This window comes from Sylvia atricapilla, chromosome 3 (assembly GCF_009819655.1).
Source record: "Sylvia atricapilla isolate bSylAtr1 chromosome 3, bSylAtr1.pri, whole genome shotgun sequence".
In the NCBI taxonomy this organism is placed as follows: Eukaryota; Metazoa; Chordata; class Aves; order Passeriformes; family Sylviidae; genus Sylvia; species Sylvia atricapilla.
Window position 1 is genome coordinate 41215626 of NC_089142.1, and position 14627 is coordinate 41230252.

General features: G+C 35.6%; 1 protein-coding gene across 1 annotated transcript in view; it reads right to left on the reverse strand.

Annotated features, from left to right (window-relative positions):
- The window catches only part of ASCC3 (activating signal cointegrator 1 complex subunit 3), a 249565-nt gene that overhangs the window by 166618 nt on the left and 68320 nt on the right, over positions 1-14627 (reverse strand). The window lies entirely within an intron of this gene.

Below are 14627 nucleotides of genomic sequence, written 5' to 3' on the forward strand. Positions count from 1 at the left end.
ATTTGCTTGTGTATAAATGTGATTTCACAAAATTTTCCTTTCCTGTTTACACTCCAGAGGAAATTATGTCTGCTAATATGAATGATAACCAGTGTTGAAGGTGATTGTAACAGACCTACAGCAAGATTATCAGATTTATATTCTCTGGTTACATTAGCTAAGAACAAGCATGCCCTTTGGATTTCAGCAGGATTCTTCAAGCACTGAGAGGAAATATTAACACTTGGCTGTTGTAATGACAGGATCAAATCACGCCGAGTTCCACAGGAGTCCATGCACCTCAATACCATTGCATATTTTCATGAATAATCCTAGTAATAGACTACAGATTATATCCACTAAACATTGCATTCATATTGTGCTGGACAGAGCTGTAAACACATTGGAGGATGGAGTAAGAATTTTAAAATGTCTTAAATGCATCTTATAGAACAGATGCATTAATGCATGTGTCAGTAATATAATTTCAATATTCTACACTAAGGATAGGATTTATCTTACCTATCTTACCTGTTAATTTAGAAAATCAAAATTAGATGTCTAGGCTCCCTCTAGCTGGTTCAATTAATCCAAGTATGAACCAGCCTCAGAAGTCTTTTCTCTGTTGTGTTCTCCCTACAAGTCTCTGCAACCAGTTCAGACCAGTTGCCTAGCTCCTACATGGCTAAAGCCAAAGTAGATGCATCTGACCCTTAGGAATAATTATCCAACAAATGCAGGATGTAAAACAACTGGCAAGGCAATAGCTGGACAGCGAAAAGAGGAAGAGTAGATCAGTTTGCACATAACCAAAAATACACCCTAATGCTAAAATTGAAACCTTGAAGCAGAAATGCTGCTATTTGGACATGCTAAATAAACCTTGCACTCTGCGTGGCAGCAGTGTGATCTTGGGGCAATACATTCTGTTCTGGGCTTATTTCATGAAGCGCAAACCAACTGAGAGTCCAGAAGTGAAAAATGAGAATGACTAAACATAAATGAAGCATGACCTTTACAAAAAGTTTAAATAAACTGATGCTTAGTCTAAATAAATGTGTCTAAACAGAGATAACTACAACTGCAAGAGACTTTGAAAAGCAAACAGCGGTGACTGGGGAAGACAGACATTCAGGTAAGGAAAATGGTAAAAAAAATTGATTAGGATTTAGGCTGAAAATAGGTTTCCATTTAAAAGAAATAAATCTTCTAACAAAGAAGACAGGTAAGCCCTGAATGAGATTTACCAGGAAGTTTAGGAAAGCCCCATTATCAGGGTGTTGTAAAATGAAATTAGAGTAGTATTTATCAACAGTGAAATATATATATATTAGTTTTCTCAGCAGGACAAATTAGATTAATTCTCACACTATTTTGTATAGTTTTAAGATCAGCTTACAACGTAAACAAAAAACACCTTTCAAATTTCAATAATAGGTAACTTAAGTAGCTACGTATAACATATAGCCTAGATAATATATTCTACTCTCTATTAGTAGTTTAATATGCTACTAACAAATACTCTGCTAGTACTGTGTGCTATAATGTACACCACTAGGCACTTCATGATACCAAAATGGTTTTTGTTATAAGGATACTTTATATTAATATTACATATATTCTAATTTTATTGTAAATTAGACTACATTTTATTATAGTTATTGCATGTAAAGTGATTCTTCAGTGTTGGAAGTGCTTAAAATTTTTCTTTGATGTGGTATAGAAAAAGCTGCATTCTAAATGCAGTCAAATTTGGCATTATTATCTGCAATATTTGTAAGCACTAATTTGAAGTATAATGTCTGGGGTTTGTGCCACAAATGAATCACAATAAATGCTAGACAACCTAAGATACTCTGTTATGTACAAAATAACAACTTAGAGGATATAAATTCTCAATTCCCCTGATGCTCTTTTGTAATTTACTTGTACTTTCAACTGACCAGAAGCAGTTAAATTTGAAAAAGATCCAAAAGAGGCAAACATTCCCTGAGCAACCTGCCCTCAACTCTGCTCAAATGAGCTATCTTTTTGCAGAGGAATAGTCACTCAGCAGGCACAGCTGTTATTCTGCAATTTTTACATCTAAATCAAAGATAATTGGACTTCTGAGTACATTTAAATTGTACTCTGGGAAAAGGGTCTAACTTAATGCATCATTTGCATTAACTATAAAAGACTGCGTTTTCATCCTGTAAAATTTACTGTTCTTAAAAAAGTATTTGGAAGTGCAAAACAGTTACTAAGTAATTTTAAAGACGTGTAGACATCTTTTGCACAGAATCTTTTCAGCTATAAAAGACCATTAAACCAAACAGAAGTAAATCATTCTTCTAAATTCTTCATAGATAAAATATTAATGGTAATAGAGACTCCTGAAAATTACTTTCCTCCAACTTTCACTGAAGATCCTCAGTAACAAAGAAGCCTGAGACAAAACCTATATTTTACTTGGTGTTTTTAATAAGTTTCTTAGTTAATCATATGCAGATGAGAAGTTAGCTCATACCAAAAAGTGCTTCAATTTCAGATTCTCTGATACTAGTTTAAGAACTTAAACTGAGGCATTCTTTATTGTTACTTACTGAAATTCATTGTACTTCACAATTTAACATTCAGACAATTTAACATTCAGACAGTATTTTATGGATTTTTAGTCTTAATTTTACATATAAAAATGTGAAAAGAAAAATGCTTATTTGCATTTCATCACTAGAAAAGAAAATCTGAACATTTTCTGATAAAATGTCATCTTTAATGATTACACGGGAACATTCTAACAGGCAGAATAGTGTCCAAAACCATCCTTGCTTATCTTTCACTGATACATGCAGTAAATATCAGACAGGCAATTCCATCAAAACAGACTAGTTTTGATTTCCACAGAATTACAGCAAGGATAAGGTTGGAAGTCACCTCTGGAGACCATCCAATCCAATCCAATCCAATCCAATCCAATCCAATCCAATCCAATCCTATCCAATCCAATCCAATCCTGAAATCAGCATCACCTAGAGGAGTCTGCTGAACACTGCATACAGACACATATCCAGGATCTCTCAGGTGATATTTAAAGTCTTTGAAGACTCCACAGCTTGTCTAGATGAACTGTCAGTGTCTGACCACCCTCACAGGCAAAAAAAAAAAAAAAAAGTCTCACATTTACAGAGCATTTCCTTCATTGCAATGTGTGCCCACTGCCTCTTTTGCACTCCCTGGAAACTGCTGAGATCCAGCTCAGTTTTCTTCACACATAAATACACAATGTACTCAGATCATACCTATCTTAGCTTTTTCATATCCAGACTGAGTGACCCCAGCTTGCTTTGCCTCTCCTCATGTGTTAGATGTTCTATCCCTCAATAACCTTCATGCCTTTTTGCCAGACTTGCTCTAGTATGTTCCTCTCATAAAGGGGAGCCCAGAATTGGACGCATCTCCACACATGTGTCTCACCAGAGCTGAGCAGAGAGGAACAGCCACCTCCTTTGAGCTGCTGGCAACACCCTTCTGAAACACAGTCAGAGTGAAAGGGATATTGTTGGATCACATTCAGTTTGTTTTCCACCAGAATATCCATTATCTTTCCTGGGAAGCTGCTTTCCAGCCCCCAGCCTGGATGGGTTCATAAAATTACTCCCCCACTCCTGTATAGGGCATGGCATGAACTCTGCAGTTTCATGAAATCTCTGTTGGCCCATTTCTCCAGCCTGTCAAAGTCACTCTGAATGACTGTGCAACCATCTGATCTGTCAATCACTCCTCCCAGTTTTGTACCATCTGCAAAATTGCTTTGTTTCCTCACAGGAAAATACTGAAGTAGCTTATTGGACTTATTAGTACCACTTGCTAGGTCATTTACAATGGAGTGTAGAAAATATTGCTGTAATGTGCTACATTACATATAATACCCTTACACACAATGCAGTTTCTGAAGAACATTAAGTGAAGACTTCAACTCAAGAATCATGCTGCATGACACAAAGGTATTGAGCTCACTGAACATATTACAGCTATAAAACTGGATCTATAATTTTTGTATATCAGCACACAACTGAATTAAAAGTCTTTGAAACTTTCTACTAGACTAAATTCTTCCCTCTCTCCCACACCCCAATGCCAAGGTTGCCCAATCAGCATTACATTTGTTTTGAAAGATGTAGCAGTAAATGCAACTTGGCAAGTATAAGAGGGACAGCCTGAAACACAGAAAAGCAAGACCAAGAAAGTGGAAGGAGTGGCAAAGAGCTTGTGTGCTTAGAACTGTACCTTTGACATGAAGCAGTAACATTTAGTTTTCACTGTCTTACGTATTTTCTTAAATGACAAAAAGCCAGAGTAAAACCAGCACACATCAAAGCTGGCACCTATGAAGGCAAAAGAAACAGTCTCAAATCTATTACTGAATCTTATGTAAACTAACCATCTTACACTGGGGTCTCTAAATGCAACAGCTGACTAGTCAACACAGCGCCATTCATATATCTATATATATCTCCCACTTGAGTGGAATAAAAGGAAATAAATAATATAAAAGTAATAGAAAGAATAGAATGCTCAAAGACAGCTTCCCCTCAGGAGCTTCATCATTCTGTCGAGGAAGTAAGAGAAACTCAGCAGCTCCAGCCAGGCTTTCTTCTTCCCACAGTCACACATCTTTATTACAGAGAGGCCTCTGTAATTATGCCTCTAGATTAAAATATGCCTCTCACAATCTAGTTTAAAACATTACAAGTACTTTGCAACTTGTGATTCAGTTGTCACTGGATGGTCACATCACTGCAGCAAGACACCTAAAAATCCCTCATGTCAAGACAGAATTTGATTCAACTAGTCCCAGTCATGCAGAAGTGAAGAAGGGCCTTTTAAAAAGTAATAATTTAATTACAAATCAGGCAACAGAGAAAGAAAGATGATGAATCCTTAAAAAAAGACTAAAGAACAAGTTCTCTCTCTTAACATACATTAAGGTTTGTGTTCTATTTTCAGAAAAACTTCAGCATCATTAATATCTGTTGTATGGTAGTAACAGATGCAATAATCTAAGAGCAATCTTTTACAGACACAAGTTTTAAAAATGTTTATTAATTTGATATTTTCAATGCCATATTTTTAACATTTTACTTCCTATTCACTTCTGCAACATCCTGCCACAATGAATTGAGATTAATCATTGACAAATAATTAATTTTGACTTCTATAAAAACAGACACTAAATGTATTTAATGTCATAAATCACATGTATTTTCAGTGCAATTTGACTTTAAATAGCAAATAGGCAGAATATTAACAATAATCACTTTTATACACATTAAAAATTATTTCAATTTTTTTTCAGCTAGTACTGCTTACAAAAATATTTTGAATTATGTATTTGCACCTAATTTCATAAAAATAATAGGCAACAAAATTGATTGAAGATATTAACTGGAAATTCAATCAGATCTTCCCATTTTCAATAACTAACTTATCTTGTGCGTCTGATAGCTCCACTTAGCTTGAAAAACTAAGAAGTCTACTTGATTCACCTGTAGGTGACACTGTTGGTCTTAGCCATACAACCAAAGAGCAACAGCATTCCTGCAGCCTGGAACAATGGTGTTTCCATACCACGATTTTTTTTTTTGTTTTGTTTTATTTTTGGTTTTTTTTTGTTTGTGTTTGTTTTTATATTTGTACCCTAGTACTTTTAAGTTCCATTGTGTCATGGTTTAATCCCAGCCAGCAACTGAGCCCCACACAGCCACTTGTGCAGTCCCCTCTGGTGGGATGCGGTAAAAGTGAGGGTTGAGATAAAGGGTTTAATAGGTAAAGCAAAAGCTGTGCACACAAGGAATTCAAAGCAGAACAAGGAATTCACTCACCACTTCCCATTGGCAGTGGGTGATCAGGGGATCCATCATGTCTAACAGTGACTTGGGAATACAAATGGTTCCTCCGAATGTCCCCTTCCTTCCTCCAGCTCTAAGCTTTGGGGTTTGGGATATCCCCATGGTCAGTTGGGATCAGCTGTGTCCCCCTCCCAACTCCCTGTGCACTCCCAGTCCTCTTGCTTGTGGGGTGGGTAAGAAGCAGAAAAGGCCTCGACTCTCTGAAAGTGCTGCTCAGCAATAACAAAAACACCCTGTGTCATTTACACTATTCCCAGCAAAAATGCAAACCACAGCCCATACTAGCTGTATGAGGAAAATTAACTCTATCCCAGCCAAAACCAGCACAATTTTTAATATTAAACCGCTTCAGAGACAGTGATTTATGTAAGTGCATAAAGTACAGATATATTAAAAGCGAATATGCCCTGATAAAGCCTAAAGTAATGAAAAAATGTGCCCACTGGAGAGGAAAAGAAAAAAAACCAAGAGTATATACTTGTAGCAAGGGTTATTCATCCAAATTGAGTTTTCATATTTGTTCATTTAACTGCCGAAGTACAACGCCAAATAGTTTATCACTTATAGGGAAAAAAAAATTTAAAAACACACAAAACTTCTGGTTTTAAAACAGTTTAAAAAAACTTCTAATAGCCAAGTTAGGCATGAATATAATTACTTCCAATAAAAGGGAACACGCCACCAAGAATGCAATTACAAAACAACCCACCTTATATCTTTTAACTACAGGATACATACAACAAATTTTTTCCTTTTGTTCAAAATGTCTGTAATTTTATCTGGCATCATTTCACCTAGGTTTTTACTGCTAAACCAAAAATTAACTCCCACCTTTCCGCCCAAGCAAAATAAAGATTTTAGCCAAGTGAGTCATAGCAAAGAATGCCAGTCAATTACACACTTTATCATAGAATGAGACATTTGATTATTATTCACAAAGTAGGTTAGTAAAAGCCTCCATTAAAACTCTACAGATTATGCAATTATAACAAGCAAGTAGGCATGTTAGCAAAATAAACAACTGTATCTATTTCAGAAGTAAATTACTTCAAATAAAATGTAAATGCATATCGGAAGAGCAGTGATTCTAATTTCTGATGCACAGAAGACTGATTTTAGTAAAATCTGTCATAAATACAGAAACGAATTTAGGTCACAGATAGCACCTTCAGTTCCTTATAAAGGACTACTATTTTTTATTCAAACTGCTACTGTTTGATGATGTATAAGTACTTTGCCCCACTGGCAAAATCTTAGCTGTCACAGACAGGCACATATATTAATAGAAGAGTCATAAATCAGAAGGGCTTCCAACAATTTCACTAGGCTACTGGAAGACTGAGACCAAAAAAAAAAAAAGAAGTACAGTGCTGAAAGCATAGAACGATAACATCAGCCTCAGAAAGCAATGCAGTTGTTCCAGCAACAAAAACAACAGAAACAATGCAGACAACATTTCAACTAAGCAACAAGCTTATTGACTGAAGCCACTGGAAAAATATCCAGCAATCTCTTATAAAAGTCAAACTTTATTTATTTCCTAATAGGTTTCATCATCAGAGACAATCAAGAATCCTACATGTGATGTTGCAGAGCTTACTGCCTTTATTTCTGAGGGTTAAAGAGTTCAGTCCAACAATTAACATCACAGGCCCAAAGTTACCTCTCTGCTGTTTAACATCAATAGTTTTCACATGCTTTACTATTTCCCCAAGTTGGTGTAAAGAAATAAGAAAACTGGGAAACCCATAGCCTTCATAAAAATGGTACCCACAGAAAAAGAGCTTCCTTGTCTTTAAAGATCAGGAGATAACACTAAAGTACTAAAAAACTGAAAACTTGTTCCAGAGATGAGCTAGATGGGCATATCAGCATTACATAAAAAAAAAATTAAAAGCAATACAGGAAAAAAAAAAAAAAAGGAACAGTCTGTGGTGTGTCATCAAGAATCCTTGCCTCCAAGAGATCCTGGATAGTGGACAGTTTTTTAAACACTGTTTTCCCTGAAGATAGCATGATCAATGAAGCAGGTAGCCAAATTTTGCACACTATGAGAACTTCAGAAACAAAGGAAATTCTAGTGTGGAGATAACTTTGCGACACAGAAATCCAACTGTATAAAAAAGATTTTGATCCTTCTTGACTCAGACCTCCACTTTAGCATGGATTTCTGTTCTAAATATTTCACTATATTTCTCTCATTTGAAAGGTAAGGCTTAACCTCATTTAGAGAAAGAAAGACTTCTTTTAGATTGTGCATAACTTTGAAAATTCAGAAGAAAGTTTTCTTTCAGCAAGGTTGTACTAAGGAATATTCAGGAACTTCTCTCAAAAGAGAGGCAAGTACCTTCTTCTTTCTTTCTTTTAAATTAGATTTTGAGATCTTCCTGTCTCAGTCCAAATTTTGATCAAAAGAAGTTATTCTGCTATTGAAACCAGGGGTGTGCATAGAATCCAGCACTACTTTACATTCTAGGCATACTGGAAGAGGGAATATTAACCAGGTTAAACTCTATTTTTGAAATGAACAACTTGAAAAGCACAGGGTTTTTCAGTATCAGCGAGCTTTATAATCTCTGGATCACTTCGGAAGGCCCCTTCATGGAAGTTCAACTCCTCATACTAAAAGAGATTTGCAGATTTTTTTACATCTAACACATCCAAAGCACCATTTTGTTCCTGGAAGGAAACAGACTGGTATCTAAAGTCAACAATAATACAGATGTTTGCAACAACTGCAAGTAAAAAAACCAATGGCTTGCAATAGGAGATGAAGGCCACTTAGAGAAGACTAACATCAGAGTAAGTGCTTACAGGGATGGAACAAACATAGTGAATAAGTAAAAAAGAGATTAGATAGGGACAAAGCACCAAGAGACAAGAAAATAAAATAGCACTATCTTCAAAGACACTTTAGATTGCACATTCTATGCAAATTTTCAGTGTAAGTTCTTCATATAATTCTCACAAAATTCTGTGGTAATACAAATGGGATAGCAATTGACAATATCGACCTTTAAAAAAAAAATCAGTGTTCTACAGTTGATTTCTGTTAAAATGCAGTACAATACAATATCCTGTGAATTACTGCTATGGGAGAAGAGCTGTCAATATTCTGAATTAAAAACATTCATAATTCTTTCTTACAAATGGAAACATTTTTGTATGAGTACAGTGATATGCATGTCAAGACGACATCATCTTTACTACTGTAAAGAATCACTTTCTCACATACTTTGTGAATTAGAAAAGTCACAGTATATGCATATTCAGCCTCTAACAATGGGCTTTGTATATCCATGAAATGAGAAGCACATACATAGCAGAATATCACAGATTATAATGCTCTAAAATTTAATAAAAAGTACACAGGAAAAGTAGCAGGAATCAACCTCACTGTTTGCTTTTACTTAGAAGCACCTATTAAAGTGCAGGAAATGAGAAACATTATATGAGAAAAATAAAGCTGTAGATGAAACCGCAGGCACCTCAACTTTACAGCCCTTTTTTGCTTCAAATAGTTTTGGACTTGATTAGTTTTATATTGCAGTTAAGAACTTGAGAAAAAAGCATTATTCCATTTTATTAGTATCAGATTCCAATAGGGAATAAAGCCTTCATGACTTAATATCAGAGTCTATCAGCTGACAGAATCTATCAGAGTGATCATCCATATTACTCAGAGGTCCTGATGCTTTTTGTCGTTCTTAGAACTACTTGCCCTATTCAGCTCTAATGCTTTTGTGGTCTCTGCTTCACTTCTCACTTCTGTCTTCCCATCAAAAGTATAATTAATCAGCTAACCTTTGAGATGTCAAAATACATTAGGTCCTCCAGGCTATTTCCTTTCGTCAAGAAAAGCATTATTTTCAGTAATCAGACAAATGTATTTGCCAATGCAAATGCAGCTTACACAAATTCTCGTTTCATTTACAACACTACTGTTTACAAAGATAGCACCTATACTGTTGTATTTACTCACGCTTTTCAATAAGAATTGCCCTCTTGTTCTAAACTACTCTTCAAGTATAAATACCTGGGTAAAGTGAAATAGAAAAATCACAAGCTAATAAAATTTGCAATAAACTAAACCAAATTCACTTGGATTTTAAATACCAAAATTAAATCACCAATGAAAGCAGTAACCTCATTTAAAAAAATTAAAAAATAATTAAAAAAACCCCTAACACTAACTGAGCTAGAACTAACTGTGGAAGGTCAACCATCGCAGCTGGCAGATGCCCACCCAACCACTCTCACTTCCCCTTCTTTCCTGGACCGGGGAAGAAAGCAAGATAGAAAAGTGCACAGGTGAAGATAAAAGACTGGGAGGTCATGTACCAGTTACTGCCATAGGCAAAACAGACTTGACTTGGAGAAAATGACTGTAAATTAAAAATAGAGCACGATAGTGAGGAAACAAAGACAAAACCTAAGAACCTCTTCCTACTAGTCCCACTTCTCCCCAGGCTCAACTTCACTGCTTGTTCCCAAGTTCTCTGCATCCCAGGGATGGGGGTTACAGTCAGTCTGTAATTTCATCTCAGACATTCCTTCCTCATACTTTTTCCCCACTCTGCTGTGGATCCCTATAACAGCATACACCTTCACAAACTGCTCCAACATGGGTCATTTCCATAGGCACAACTCCTGCCAGGAGTCAGTTCCTGCATGAGCTCTCCATGGGCCACCTTTTCCTTTACTGCACCATTGACCTGTTGCAGTGTGGGGTCCTCTAAGAGCTGCAATGGGGACATCAGCTCCACCGTGGCCTCTTCAATGGGCTGTGAGGGAATCTCTGCTCCAGTGCCTGGAGCACCTACTCCCCTCCTTCTGCTATGACCTGGGTGCCTGGAAATCATTCACGTTTTTAAACTGATCAACATGTTTGGCACTAGGCAAAATAAAGTTTATTTCAAAATCTATGAAGCATGGTTTCTTAGCAAAATGTGAAGATAATTTTCATCTAAACTGTGACTAATGTGAAGAATTAACTCTGAAACAACGCAACTTTAGTTTATACAGGTTACTGGGAAGAGAATAATTATGACAGCCAGCTGCCCATTTTCTAACAGTGTAAGTCAGGTTTAGCAGGACTTTCTTAATTACCCAGACATGACAGCAAAAAATGTAAACTTTGAATTAGATCTCTTGAACATCATGGAATTTTTTGGTTCATAAAGAATTATCGCCCTGATTTTTCAGCCTTCTGATGTTTACATTCTGGAGTTTTCTCCCTTGTATCATAAATAAAGAGTGATGTTTTATAAATCATGCATTTCTTCCCAGAGGAAGGAAAAGTTGATGGACTTCTGGTTTCACCAGTGGGGTCAGAGAGGTGTCAAGCTTGTCCCCCAACCCCTAATCAAACCCCAAAAGCTATTTAAACCCTCATCCCGAAATGAACTTCCTTCTTTCTCGTCCTCACAACTGGACGGTTTGAGCGTAGTTTTTCGTGTCCATCTAGCGACAAAGAATGAAGGAGGTTTTTTGTTTGTTTGCTTTTTTGTGTTTAGGTTTGTTTTAGTTGGTTATTTTTTAATGGGTGAATGCTCCTACAGTTTTCCCACCTCCTTCCTTCATTAAGAAGGAATGTTTTAGAAACACATTAGGATGAAAGCAGACCAAGGTCAGATACAGCTTCTGATTTGCTTCTGATAAACCCCCCTTCTTTAATCAGACACAAGATTAATTTCTATCAAATCTGTGACAGAAAAAATAAAGAGATCCAGCAGAAACCTGGCAGTTTTGGAGATGTCTATTTCTGTGATGTTTTTCAGGCCCATGTTGACAGGCCTAGCGTTGCAGTTCAGTAAATGTATACAGCTCTTTCTGTGAAACTTGAAGTACTTGAGTACTATGTAAACATTACAGAAAATCTGATAGTATGGTTTAAATGAATGGCCTTACTTTCTGTATAAATCTTTTTTGGTGAAGAAGAACCATAACAAAAATAGAAATGCTTTTCTTTTAAGAAAAAAGTCTATATTCCTAAAGAGTTAAAAAATACTCAATAGTTCAAAAGTATCAGAACTATTCACATAATTACAGTTAGATTCATTTTCTCATACTATTTATTTAAAAGTAAATCTCCTTTTCCTGCTACCTGCATCCCTTTGACTCCAACAACATGAGACTGAAGAAACAGAGATATGTAGAGGTCTATAGGCTGGGGAAATTAGCCTGCTTTCACAATATAACTTATTTTAAAAGCTTTCTAAGTGTGTTGGAACCATAGTAATGTTAACAAACATTCAATAATAGCATGGAGGTAAAATCATATCATGTATAATACTATAGAAGTATGGAGCAGCAAGAAACAAAGCTACCTTCTGGATGGGTAAAAATGACAGGATGGAAAGCACAGATAGAGTTATCGCTGGAAAAAAATGTGACCTTTTTAATTGGAATTTTTCAAAAATATTTAAAAGATTTTACTCCACCATAAAGGGAATGAAAATTTAAATTCCTCATTACCTTTTTTTGGCTAGCATTTATATCTTCAAAAATATTTGTAGAAAAAAAAAGAGAGGTAGCTCCCACTGTACATTAAGGTTGAATTCCTGAGAAGGGCGACAGTTACCAATTTGTCAGATAAAGCAATTTTTCCTCATCAGGATAAGCACAACAGCTACATGTAATAACTTGCAAAATAAACATCTTTAAATATATACAGGCAAAGTATGAAGGATGAAGCAAGCAGGATGGAAAGGAAGCAGAAAATTATCAGGATGGTCACTGAAGCACTGCTTCTAACTAATACCTGACAATCACCTTGTTTTTACATCTTTCACTGTGATTGATTTGATTCACCTGATGACAAAAATAAAGATGGTGAAAATGCAACTGCTCAGAAAAAGGGGCAGAAGACAACTGTCACAGGAGATATGTATCAGGCCTTCAGTTGCCTAGAAGTATCAGCTGAGATCTTTTGAAACAATTATCCAGCCTGAAATACCAGCATCTACTTTGGCTGATGGTCCTACTTTCTGCCTTTTACTCCCCATATGATATATACTGTTCCTGTATATACAAACTTTGTGCATGCATCTACCCACTGAATTCTTACAGGAAAATTTGCTTTTCTGTTAAACAAAGGTACTTCATTACTTACAATACTAAAGGCTAGAAAACAGAGCAATGACTGGCAAAGCAAATCTGAAACTATAAATAAAGCAGCAACACCTATCAGAGTATTCCTTTCTGAGAAATGTAGGCATTAGAGAAGCCGACAAGTAAAATGAAGTTTGGAATCAAAAATCAATTTAATATAGGGTAAAAAATGCTGAAAGAAACCAGCTTGGATGAAGTGGTTTTAAGTGCCTAGTTGAGCAAAGAAAGCTCATGAGTTTTCATAGAAAACAATATATATACAGAGTAATAAGCAAGACCCAGCACAAGCAAGTGCTCTTTCCTCAGTTTATAATATGCTACATATTTGCTGTGCACTTTGTTATGTAGCAATAAAACATCGCACATTGTTGGGCTACAGAATCTTCAAGAAGGGTGGCAGCAATTACTCTGGTAACTCTTGGATTGGCATCATCTCTCATCCTCACCTTCTACATTTCTGATTAATCATAAGACTGACTAGCTATGACAAACAAGAGAAAAAAAATGTTATCTCACTGTCCCAGAATTTTAGCCTTTATATTTTTTTTCCTTTTAACCTTCCCAATGCTTTGAAGACCAAAGACATAAGACTTTGAGCAAAAGCAAAACTGAAATTGATCAACACTTTAACTATAGTTTCTTTCAAAACGTAGAAACTCAGTTTTGGGTCACAAATATAGTGGCTTCCAAATTTTTCCTCCAAATGGAGACCATTTTTATTCCATCTCCACTCTCCCCCCAAAGGTTTCAAAACTACAAATACACTTCAGATTGGTGTTTCCATACTATGACATATGTAGAAATGTGTAGAAATTCCTTGAAGGTAAGTTTCAGGCAAAAAAAGAGCTAATTCCAAAGCAATGAGATGAGTCCACGACAGGGGAAAAAAAATTACCCACATCCTCCCTTCTCTATTTCTTCTTGAGTTTTATACATCAATCTGCTTTAGCCTCTTTTCCACAACAAATTTAAGAATTGTGCTAGTAATAACATTCTGGACTGAAATAAAAGAACATGATGAAGCAGATAGTCTTCCTACACTCAAGTTACTAAGTTCCTCTAAGTTAATATTCTGTATATATTAATAAGTTCCCATTACTTAAGTAGTAAATTTCAGCTTTGTAAACTGTTTCCCATAAAAAAAAATTAAATGAAGTCTGCAAGATTTTTTGCTTCTTTTGTTCCCTTACTTTTTTTACTGGATGTAAGCTGAGTACTAATAATGAGGTGAGATTGTAAGAATTGTATTGCTAACTAGAAGAGCAAGTGTAAATAGCACTTTTCTATTCTACATTCATTCTGTTCATCCAGCTTTGTCCTTACATTCAAAGCAGGCTTTTCTACTGTCACTTTCCGTTTCAGCAGTGATTACACATTATCTCTCTCCATTAAAACCATGATCTACTTGATTATGTGCCCTAGCTGAAAAGTACTGTGAAAACAGGAAACAATTTAAAATGGTAATTTGGTGTATCTAAATAATTTCAATTACTAAAAACTCCTACTAAAGTTTCTTTTTTTGTTTTTAATTATTTTTTAAATTTTTTTTTTATTTTGTAAACTCGGATTTTAGGTAGGTGGTGTTGCAAAGTCACTCTGATAAAGTATTGTGATTTTACTGTCACTCATTATCGGTTTGCTGTT